Raw genomic sequence first — 12576 nt, 5'->3', positions numbered from 1 at the left:
CATTGGGTTTATGTTTGACATGTACAATTACCTTGATCTTTCTTTAAAACAACAGGAAACCTACCGATTTTGTTCGAGAAAGAATATGGAAACCCGCTAAACATTTCATTACATATTGTTTTGATTATGAACTCTAGTTTGTTTTGTTTTAAACATCTAAAAATTTCAAATGACATTGTTTGTATTTGGTAAACGATTGATTGTGTAAGATATTTTAAAGCTTTGGATTGTAGATATGTGAAATGTTTTAGATTTAAATTTACTGTGTTTTTTTATTGTATACAAAAATTCTATTGTATATAAAAATCCTGTGAAATTAAACAAATCACAGGGGCATGGCTAAAATTTGTAAAATTTGTGTAGAACCTATAGGGGCGACTTATCGTCTCTATAGGGATATGTATGGCGACCATAATTTGTTGCTATAGGTTTACCTACGGCGACAACAAGTCGTCACTATAGGGATGACTATGGCGACGAAGGCTATAGCGACGACAACAAGATCTAAAGCGACGAACGTATGGCGACGAGACCTATGGCGATGACATGTCGTCTCAGGGGTCTACATGGACGACTTTTGCACCCTATGGTGACGACTTTCGTCGCCCCCATAAGTCTTTAATCTTGTAGTGTTATCGCCCACATTCACCCTAACCATTATGTAATGGTTGATTTACAAGGAGCATATCCAATGTCTAATGTTTTGTTCATGCTTCTTTGTACATACAGATCAAAACATTCAGCTGCATGGGAAACATTGTATAATGTTTGACTAAATGTTTTCAATCCGCATAACGCACCACGCAATTGTAATACCGTACCAATTAATATCCGTAATTAATAGGGACAAACTTTGCTTTTGTTCCGATTTTATATAGCCGTTCGAATTTATAATGCCCGATTTATAAAATGTTGTTCGGAATTTGTAGTAATAATAAAAATATTAATATTAATATTAAAATATAAAAAATATTTAAAAAAACACGATTTTATATAGCTGTTCGAATTTATAATGTCGTCCGAATGATAAAATTTTGTGCAAAATTTTTAAAAATAATATTAAAATATAATAATAATAATAATAATAATAATAATAATAATAATACAAATTAAAAAAAGAATGAAAACAACAAAAAAATAGAAAAAAAAAACAAAAAACAAAAGACAAAAAATTAAATGAGAGGGTGGAATTGGAAAAGGATGAGAATACTTATAGAAAACCCTATAAGAATAAGAGATATATACACTAAAATCCCGATATTTTCAATGTTTGACAAGAAAGTGTTAAACTTTTGTTTTTTTTTTTTTTTACAGTAAAGTCCTAATTACCGGCATTTTTTGACATGCTTAACCTTTTTTGTCGGTTAGCCGGTAATTAGGATTTTACTGTCAAAAAATAAAGTTTAAGACTTTCTTTTCAAATTGTGAATTAGGACTTTACTGTCAAAAAAATAAAGTTTAAGACTTTTTGTCAAATCGTTGAAAATATTGAGACTTTAATGTATATATCCCTTCTTTTTTGTTAGAAATTTAATGGTATGATAGTCTTTAAGCATAAGAGTTATTGAGACCTGCTTTGGTCAACCAGATTCTATTGAAATTCTTAACGTTTTTTTTAATCTCAACAAATTGACATTGTAAAAATGGAGATAATCAAGAAAGAAGGAAAAAAAATCAGGGTTGTGTTGAATTTTATAGTCTTAAAAATGGAGAACTAAGAAACCAAAAAAGACGAAATTGTCTTTTTTACCCCTTCTCCACATTCACACCCTTTTTAAGTGGGTATGTTGTTTGTGTTTATACAATCCGTTCCCTCGTGAGGATGATAAAATTATTTGTTCATAGGGAAACTAAAACTATACACTAAGGTCCCAATATTTTTAACGATTTGACAAAAAAAATCATCAACTTTATTTTTTGACAGTAAAGTCCTAATTAACGATTTGACAAGAAAGCCCTAAACTTTATTTTTTTGACAATAAAGTCCTAATTATCGGCTAACCGACAAATAAGGTAAGCGTGTCAAAAATTGCCGGTAGTTAGAACTTTACAGTAAAAAAAATAAAGTTTAAGACTTTCTTGTTAAATCATTAAAAATATTGGAACTTTAGTGTATATATACCTAAAAATAATGAATTTCTTGTGGTCTTCTTCCTTGTCTATTCACAGAAGAGAGTCATGAATGCTCCAGATGATCATGACGAATATGTGATCCCCCATGTCACAAAAAATATAATCTTTCACTTTCGTTTGCACCCATGTTCACGTTCATAAGCAAACGATCAACTAAATTTTGCTAACTTTTTTTTTTGTATAAAGTTTTTAGTGAGGGTGTAATTTGTTGTAATTTGAGGCTGATATTTTGTGATTGGATTCATTGATTAACCATGATTGATGGGTATGTATAATGTATTTGACAGGTTCACACAAGTAGCCAATTGTCACCTATCAATGATCTTGAACATGATCATCTCAAGGCTGCATTTGAGGTATCAATTCTTCTTTTATATTCTTCTTTTACATGCTATTTTAAATTTTTAATACAACAAACAATTTCCTTAATTTATCATCTATATGTGCGATAAATTGTGGTTTGGACAAATTTGCTTATAATGTCATCTCGTAAACTGCAAGGGTTTGTGGGAGTACACTCATGATTATTAGTCATCTTTTGAAGAACAAATTGCACGTAAACTTGTTCTTAATTATTTTGGTATATTACATTGATTCGAGTTATGGAATATTTTACTTTTACTTTCAAGTTTCAAATATGGTTTTCTTGCAACGATTATACTGATGTTTCTACGAGTTTGATTATTTTGGTATAAAAATAAGAAAGTCATAGTATAATATGGTTTTGTCAAATGCTATAAAATTACAACTTTACTTCGTAATAGTCAGTTTTGTAGCATATCCAAACATATTTACAAAGGTGTAATTTCAAGTCCCACGTTTGTCACTTTAAGGCTATGACGCAAATTCCATATTAAACTTTGATTGGTTATAGCATTGTACAACGCTATTTCTTGCATTTAAACTTACAGAAATTCATTACAAATGAAAGCACAATACTATTTTTATCATTCGAAAAAAAAATCATCTGTGGCACAAAATTTGTGTTGTAATTGTTGTTTTTTTTCTTAAACTTTTTTCCTACAAAATACCCAAAATGTAGCTCAAAATCTCTGTTGTAAACGAAGTATAAGTACAAACATTTTGCTTGTGATTGAAAAGAAAAACGAGCCTCTAAAAACAATAGAATTAGAACGTGAAAACTTTAATAAGATGTCAAGGTGAACATATTTTTCGAGAAACAACAAAAGCATCACTGCTAACTGCTAAGTAAAAGAGCCGAAAGTATCACTTTAATAAAAGAATAAAGTGGTAAAAAAAAATTACGCTTATTGTCAATCATTTGAAAAAGAAAAGCTGAGAAGACGTGTTCCCTGCGAATACATGATTAGCATAAATAGTCCAAATAGGCAATAATAATAATAATAATAATAATAATAATAATAATAATAATTCAAAGGACCAAGGTTGTAAGTCATACGTTAGTCTACAAATTTCACAAATGGTTATTTTGTTTTGTGTTTGTTCTGAAATAAGCCTTATGAAAATTTTCCTATGAGATTGTTCTTACGGAGCAAACATTGCATACATATAACCCTTATGACTAACACCGTTAAAAAATTATGTTAAGTGATTGTGAATACGAAAATACCATCTATTTTTTCAACATAAATGATCTCTCTCTCTCTCTCTCTCTCTCTCTCTCTCACACACACACACACACACACACACACACACAGTAAATATTAAAAACGTGTTCATGGTAGAGTCAAAAGTCAGCTTAGTCAAGCCATAGAAGTAAGAGTATATCTCTGCGTTTCAGTTGATTCCTTTGTATAACCTCTGTATAAATTCATGTATTATAAAACAAATACACACAAGTTTATCAAATCTCTATATGGTATCAGAGCACAGTACCTCATAAAGTTCTTCAAATTTTTTTCTTTCGTAAATTGTCGAGCAAATGGCCACTGGTACCCCCACCTTTTCAATCATGTGACCACCACCGCTTCTACTTTCAACCTTCAAATTCCCTCAACTGCAATCAAGCTAGAGCAAGAAAACTACAAATTCCCTCAACTGCAATCAAGCTAGAGCGAGCAAACTATCCTCTTTGGTGTACCACCATCATCATCGCTCTTGAAACCTTTGACCTAGCTAACTTTATCCTCGATCCACAACCACCCTCAAAAGAAATTGAAGTTCCAACTACAACAGGAACTCCTGCTACTGCCAATGCTCCAACAATTCCGGCTACCACCGCTCCTAATCCAGGGTTCATCAATTGGAAGAAACGTGATCGCTTTGTTCTCCTATAGCTCCAATCTACTCTCTCTAAGTGAGCCCTCTATATTATGACCCGATTTCACTCCTCCCAGAAGGCCTCGCAGACCATAGAAAAGAATTTTCAAGCCCAAACTAGGGCATCTTGCATGCAGCTAAAGGCCCAACTTCAAACCCTATCAAAAGGGTCCATATCCATGGTTGAATACATTGACCGCAAACGTTCCATTGCCAACTGTAACATCCCAAAAATCAAGGGTAAAAATTTCATTTTTAATATATAGATTCAAACATCCATTTACATTTATTCGAACATTAAAGTATTCCAAATTAAAGCAATTATCAGAGTGATTCCAAAAATCATAAGTTGCGGAAAAACATAGGTGTGTGGGCTGCGATCAAGCCAGGCCCTTCCCTTTCGAACCAGAAGGTACCTGAAACCATAAACCACAAACTGTAAGTACAAATCTTAGTAAGTTCGCCAAATACCAAACATATCAAATGATCCATACATATCAGACATATCCAATCAATCAATGAAATTGCTATGTGTCAACCATAGTCTTGCCATTATGCCACGAACCACCTCGTGGTCTTCCTTGCCAAGCCAGGGCCAAAACCCTGGGTCTTACAGACAAGTTCCATGAGCCACCTCCAAGTCTTCCATGAAAGCATCACAAAGACAACTAACATACAATCTACACTACTTAAGTAATTAACTGTCAGAGTTCAGACTCTGGTCTTGCATACAGCTTGTCAGGAGCCGCCTCCTGGTCTTTCATACAACTGCTAAGGGTTACCCCCTGGTCTTCCTACAACACATAAACCAAATGGGCCGACATTGGTGCCTTCGACCCATAGAACGTGAGGAGACTCACCTCGAATGCAGAAACTCATTGAAAGAAATCCCTAGCTGCTACCCTGACAACCTCCCAAGCTATCAATGCCAAAATAACACCCAATTAGCAATTGGGTTCCAAACTATGATCCATAATCCATACTTGGGGTAAAATAACCATTTTACCCCTGGCCCAACTAGACACACAATTAAGGCCCAGGCCCAAAACAAAACAAGCCTAAAACTAAAAGATATATAAAAGCCCACTAATGGCCTGATTTTCTAAATTAGGCCCAACCCCCATATGGGCCTTATCCTAAGCCCAATAATTCCCTTAATTCAATGGTTGATATCTGATGGCCTAAAAGGCCCAAAGAACAAAGCCCAAAACACCATGGGGCTCAAGCCCATTGGGCCCATTAAGGCCCAAAACGACGATCCTAAATCCAACAAGGCAAGTCCAATAGCAAGACCAGATCTCAATAAAAATCCTCAAACATAAACGAGCCCAAAAATATAAATAAGCCAAACCCATGAACAAAGCCTTTAAGCCCAAAATTAGAAAGAAGCCCAAATTTGAACTGAACGACTTATGGTAACCCAGGTACGCCCCGCGTACCGGGCTGACTGGCTGGGAAACGGATTGACTTGCGCGTACGCTCAGCGTACCATAATGTACGCCCCGTGTACGACACCATTCAGCTAAACAAATCCATTAAGCCCTTATTTCTTAGGAACATAAGTCCAAATCTCATATCCAACTCTTAATCAACATATGGAACCATAAAGTCATGAACTTCGGGACTTTGCATGTCCCAAAATGACCCAACCTCAAGAAACAACACTCTATTTTCAATGGATGGAAAACAACTTATGCATGGATGATTTTTAACATTAAAGGTGGCAACTTTATGAACATATAACCTCAAAAATGCTAAGAGTATCAACTCAAAGCTCCTGGAGTGGTGTCTAACCACTAGATCTCACCCATGAGGTCAAAATGGGACCAAAACTCACATAATCCTAGATCTTAACTTCTAATGAGAAAGGTTATATTTTTTTTACCTTTAATGAGCTAGAAATGGAGCAAAGAGTCGAGATCCACAAGCCTTCCCTTGAACCACCACCTTACACAAAGCTATCACTCTTGAATATTCACCAAAACTCACTAAAGATGCACATAAAGAGCTCAAAACACTCTTGGACGAGGCTAGGATACGGGATTAGGGTTTTAGGACAATGGAGGATGAAAGAAAGGCTAAGACCTGGGACTTAAGGTGTTTAAATAAAGAGTCAACCCTAAAATTTAGGGTTTTAGAATCCAGCTCATTACGCTAGGCGTACAACTCCAAACACCTGCATCCACTTTTCCAAATTACGCTGGGCATACTCACCCAGGCAGTATTCCTTCCTCGCATGCATGGTTCCGATTTGTCAAGTATTTCCATTAGGGGCCAATTCTGCCAATATCTTCAAAATGCCATAACTTCCTCATCTTAGGTATGTTTCCAACGAACCTTATATCCACATAAAGGTATAGAGAAGCCTTATGCTTCTAACAACACCCCCAAGCCTTAAAATGTAACATCCCAAAATTCAAGGCCAAAAATTTCGTTTTAATTAAGTTATTACATAAAACCATCAGTATAAAAACATTCATAATAGTATCTCGTGTCAAACTAAAGTGTGAATATTCAAAACATATTATCATAAAACCATATCAAAGTGTAATCCCAAAGATCTCATGTGCGGAAAACATAGTGTGATGCGCTGCGATCAAGCCGGCTCCTTTCCTTTAAACACGAAGTACCTGAAACCAAAACTAAAAACCGTAAGCACGAAGCTTAGTGAGTTCCCCCATCATACCACATACCATACAATCATATAATGAACAGCTAGGAGATACGGGTCTCGCCCACACTCATGGAGGTACGGGCCTCGCCCACTCTCCACTATCTCTGAGATACGGGCCTCGCCCACACTCAGCTACTAAACCATAACATGCAAGTATATACAATCATATACTAAACAGCTAGGAGATACGGGCCTCACCCATACTCATGGAGGTACGGGCCTCGCCCACACTCCACTATCTCTGAGATACGGGCCTTGCCCACACTCAGCTAATATCACAAATATCATAACACAAACATACTATCAGACATACCTGGGGTGTCCGAACTACCCTTCGGTCCTAACAACCGAACTTGGGGACTATTCCCCTCCTACTACCACTATCACATATAACACATCATGCCAACATATAAACATATCATCACATGCTGTCAGACATATCTGGGGTGTGTGACCTACCCTTCGGTCCTAACAACCGAACTCTACTACTATCACATATAACATATCTGGTAGCAGCAAACCTAGATAATATCACAAAGACAATCATCTAACATACAACTCCTACTGGTGGGCCGACATTGTGGCCGTAGACCCACCGCTACTGGAAGGTAACTCACTTCACACTGCTGAAGTCCCGTAGACACAATCCCACACTGCTGAAGTCCCGCAGACTCAACCCCAGCTGTTGGATGACAGATTCCCGATCTGTCAATATCAAAACATCACCCAATTAATAATTAGGTCCCACTACATAACCATAAACACTTACTTTGGATAATTACATTACCCAAGCTTGGCTTATTCAAGCCAAGGCCCAACCCGTAGGCCCAAAGTCAACTAGGAAATCAAAGCCCAACACATGGCCTAATTTTCCAAATTGGGCCTAGGCCTATACATGGTCTCATTCTGAGGCCCAACATCATATAATCATTAAGGCCCAAACTATGGCCCAATTTTCCAAATTGGGCCCAAGCCCCTTACATGGGCCTTACCCTAGGCCCATTAAATTATTCTAGTCTAATAGCTTGACTTTGGATGGCCCATTAATAACCCGATCATCAAGGCCCAAAAGGAAGGCCCAACAATAAACCCAAGTGAAATTAGGGTTTCCCATAAAATGATGATTAGGGTTAAGTTTCCTACTTAACCCATTAAGGACTTAATCCATTAAGTCCATTATCGCTTAGATTAATCTTTGCCAAAGTTTATTATTTAATATCTCAAGTTATTAAATAATTCTCGTGTGCTTCCCGATTAATTCTAAAAAATTAGAGTTTAATTGGCATTAGTGTTTTCCAACCCAAAGACTAACCCATTTATTAACTTGTTGTGCTTCTAGATCAATTAGGGCTTTATTGGGCCTACTAGGCCCACTAGAATGTCATTAAGCCCATTAGGGTTTTATTAGGGTCCATTAAGGTTTTATTAAGCCCATTAAGTCTTATTAGGCCCATTAGGGCTTCCTTGGGCCCATTAGGGTTTCAAACCCTCCAAACGAATCAACACAATCGAGACAAGGCACACCGCCACCCGAGACGGCGGCCGGTGGCGGCAGCCACCACCTCACGGTGGTGGTTATGGTTTCTTTCTCATTATTCCATTTTCTTTTACAATTTACATTGAAATACCAAGGCTCACACACACACCCTAACTAATGTAAACATACATACATGGCGGTGTATGGTGGCAGCCACCACCTCACGGTGGTGGCGGTGGCTTTTCCGGGAACCTCAGCTAAACCGAGCACACATACAATCTCATAACAACCGTAAATAGTAATAACACATGAACACACACCCATAAATACATCCACAACCACCTCTCACGGTGGCTAGTGGCGGCGGAGTAAGTAGAAACGATAGGCACGGCGGCGAAGCGGCAGAAAATAGCGGTGGCAGCGAGATAACGATCGCACACACACACCATTCTCGAGATCTGGAGGCAGCCACCCACTTGGGGGTGCTCATCGAACGGAAAACAAACCCCAACAGCGGGGATGACAGCTAGGGCTTGGGATCCCGACTGACGAACGGCAACAGCAATACATCATGCTCCCCTATAGCCCCGATGTTCAGAAACAGCCCCCATCTTGAGTGTACGGTGGTCCCCGGCTTGACATCGGCAGTAGCGTGGCGACACCCTTGATGAAACAGTCGCATGGCGTCGGATACAACACCGAGACCCAACCGCAGCCCTTCGATCGGTCCTTCCCAAGAGCAGCGTCGATCTCTGCATGTCTCAGATTCGCCGACACTCGTCAAGGAACATTTCTGGTGGCTCACGACTTCGACTGGTGTACGAGAGTGGCACTATTGTGGTGTTTGGACGCCGAAGGAGCGGCAGCAACGACTATCCTCACTGATCGGAGTAATGAACGAATGGAGGGGGCGGCTGACTCCACACATGGCGGCTGAACTCTCTCGTTAGGGTTAGGGTTCCCACAAGCATTATATACCCGGTGGCCCTATAAACTCCTTTCCATAATGACATAATCAGCCCCTCCTTCCCTTTTTTCTTTCAAAATAAGGCCATATTTTACAAAGCAGCCCCTACATCCGAAATCCTTTCACAATCAGTCCATAAGTTACCATTTGAACCCCACCATCTAAAACCCTTTACAAGTTAGGTCCGAATGATCAAACTTCAGCCATGTTAACATTTTTAGTCCCTCCTCCGCACATTCTTTTCAACTTAAGTTCCAATAATTACCACGGAGCCCCTGACTTCAAGAATTCTTGATAACTAATCCGAAACTTATATTTTTTTAACCCCCTAAACTTTCAACTATTTATTTTAGGACTACTATTCGTTCATTAATTAATTTATTTATTTAATAAATAAACGGGGCTTTACATAAAACCTCCCGAAAAAACTCGAAATCCATAAAAGATCAAAATATCAAATTACGCTTATACACTTGACCTCTGAAGACACAATCAAACACTAGGATCACTTAGTCTATAACACTCACACCCGAGAGGGCCAAATTCTTACTTTACCAAGGCCTTAAGCCTCATGACCACAGAAGATTGGGCCGCAGCCCCAAATAAAGAAGCAAATCCAAAACAGAGTGTTACACCGAATCTCTAGTTGCACATAATTACCTAGTTGATAATGAAGACTTAATTGCAGGTATACTTTTTGGTCTCGATGCATCTTATGGTGCATTCAACACTAGGTTTATGATGAAGAGTGAAAATGTGTCACTTGATGATCTCTTTGGCCTTTTCCTCCAAGAAGAAGCTTGCATCGAGTAAGAACATCTTTGACAAGTCTCAGTCCAACCCACATCTGTTGCTCTCTCTGTCCAACCCACATTTACTGCTCTCTATGTAAATCGATCGAATCGACCGTCATCATCTCAATGGAAAAATTCAAGCTCTTCTAGAAACAACGATACCAGACGTCGCCGACCGATGTGTCAATTATATACCAAACCTGATCACGAAGCCATTGATTTCTGGCAGCAGGAAAATCAGACAGATTTCCCACGCAGACGTCCCAACCCTCTCAACCAACAAAGATAGGCCAATGTCGCTCAATTCAACATCCCCTTCACTGTAATGACCTCGTGGTATTTTGATACAAGCGCAACATACCACGTGTCTCCTAACATTCAAAAACTCAATCTTGCCGAAGAATACAATGGGGATGACAAGCTCCAAGTGGGAAACGGTAATCAATTGTCTATTTATCATGTTGTTCATCTTATCTGCCTCATCTTAAATTAACAAGTATACTTATTGTTCCTAAACTAACCAAAAACCTTCTCGGTATTTCAAAGTTAACAGAAGATAATGATGTCTATGCTGAATTCTGGTGTAACCATTGCAATGTTAAGTCGTTTCAGGGGCAAACAATTCTCAGGGGGGATGTAAATGAAAGGATCTATCGGCTACCTCTCCCTCGTAATAAAGTCGCATTCACGGGTGTTCGTACCTCTCTTCATGGATGGAACACGCGACTTGCGCATCCTCATGAACCTGTATTACGTCGTTTGGTTTCAACATTTCATCTTCCAACTTCTTCAAACAAATTTCCCAATGTCTGTGACTCCTGACAATTGGGTAAAAGTCATAGTTTTCACTTACCACCGTCTCATTTCACATCTTCTCAACCTTTTGAACTTGTGTACTCAGATGTATGGGGCCCTTCCCCTATTTTTCATTAAATGGATCACACTATTTTGTTTTGTTTATTGATGACTGCATAAAGTTTGTATGGGTATATTTTTTATCTCACAAATCTCAAGTCTTCTTTACATTCTTACAAATTTGAACAATGATTAGAAAACAATTTTCCTGTGATCTTAAACGCTTACAAACTGATTGGGGTGCTGAATATCGCAATGTGTCAAACTTTCTTCAAAATAATGGTATTATGTATCGTGTTTCTTGTCCACATACATAAGAGCAAAATGGTGTTGTAGAACGTAAAAATCGTGTCATAGTTGAAAAAAGACTCACTCTTCTAGCTCAATCTTCTTTACCTCAACTATTTTGGGAACCCGCTTTCAAAACTTGTACATACTTACATAATTGTACCATCACACCTTTACTAAATTCTCAGTCTCCATATCAAAAGTTATATGACAAAATTCCAGACTATACTTTTTTAAAAACTTTTGGTTGTTTGTGCTACCCTTTCTTGCGTCCCTACAATAAACATAAAATTGAATTTTGATCTCTACCTTGTATTTTCATCAGATACAATGCCTCACACAAGGGTTACCTATGTTTTCACCAACCTACCTCTCGAATATACATCTCCCGCCATGTAATCTTTGATGAAGATACCTTTCCTTGCCTCACTCCCACACCTAATATTGCTACATCAGTTCCAAATCTAACTTCCATACCATCTACTATTCTTGAATGTGTTGATCATCTTTGTCCCATAAACAAACCAACACATACTCTGCCCATTACTCCATCTCCACAACCATCAGTCACGTCTATTACTCCTACTCAAAATCCAATTAGTCTGTCACCAACTAGCCCTCAACCTAATCATCACACACCTATTTTCACCTCTTCAACCTCTTAGGTCATGGGCAAAACAAATCAATCCTATTCCATCCCATTTTCGTCCATTAGAACAAAATCAACACTCCATGGTAACTCATGCCCGTACCAACTCTCTCAAACCCAAAGCATTGACAGCCACCACCTCTTCCCCTGTGAATATTGAACCTTGAAAAATTCGTCAAGAAAATCAACATACATATTGGCAAAATGGGATGAAAGCAAAATATGGTGCTCTCATGAAAAATGACACTTGGTCACTTGTTAATTGTCCGCCTAGTACTAATGTTGTTGGCTGTAAGAGGATTTTCATGGTAAAAAGGTGCGCAAATGGTTCTATAGAACGACACAAAGCAAGGTTGGTTGCTCAAGGATTCCGTCAAAAAGTAGGAGTTGATTTCTTTGACACATTTAGTCCTGTTATAAAACCAACCACAATTCGTTTAGTGTTGTCAATTGCACTCTCATAAGGATGGGGTGTAAGGCAACTTGACATCAACAATG

This window comes from Lactuca sativa, chromosome 4 (assembly GCF_002870075.4).
Source record: "Lactuca sativa cultivar Salinas chromosome 4, Lsat_Salinas_v11, whole genome shotgun sequence".
Lineage (NCBI taxonomy): Eukaryota > Viridiplantae > Streptophyta > Magnoliopsida > Asterales > Asteraceae > Lactuca > Lactuca sativa.
The sequence above is the reverse complement of the archived record's forward strand: the minus strand, read 5'-3'. Positions refer to the sequence as shown.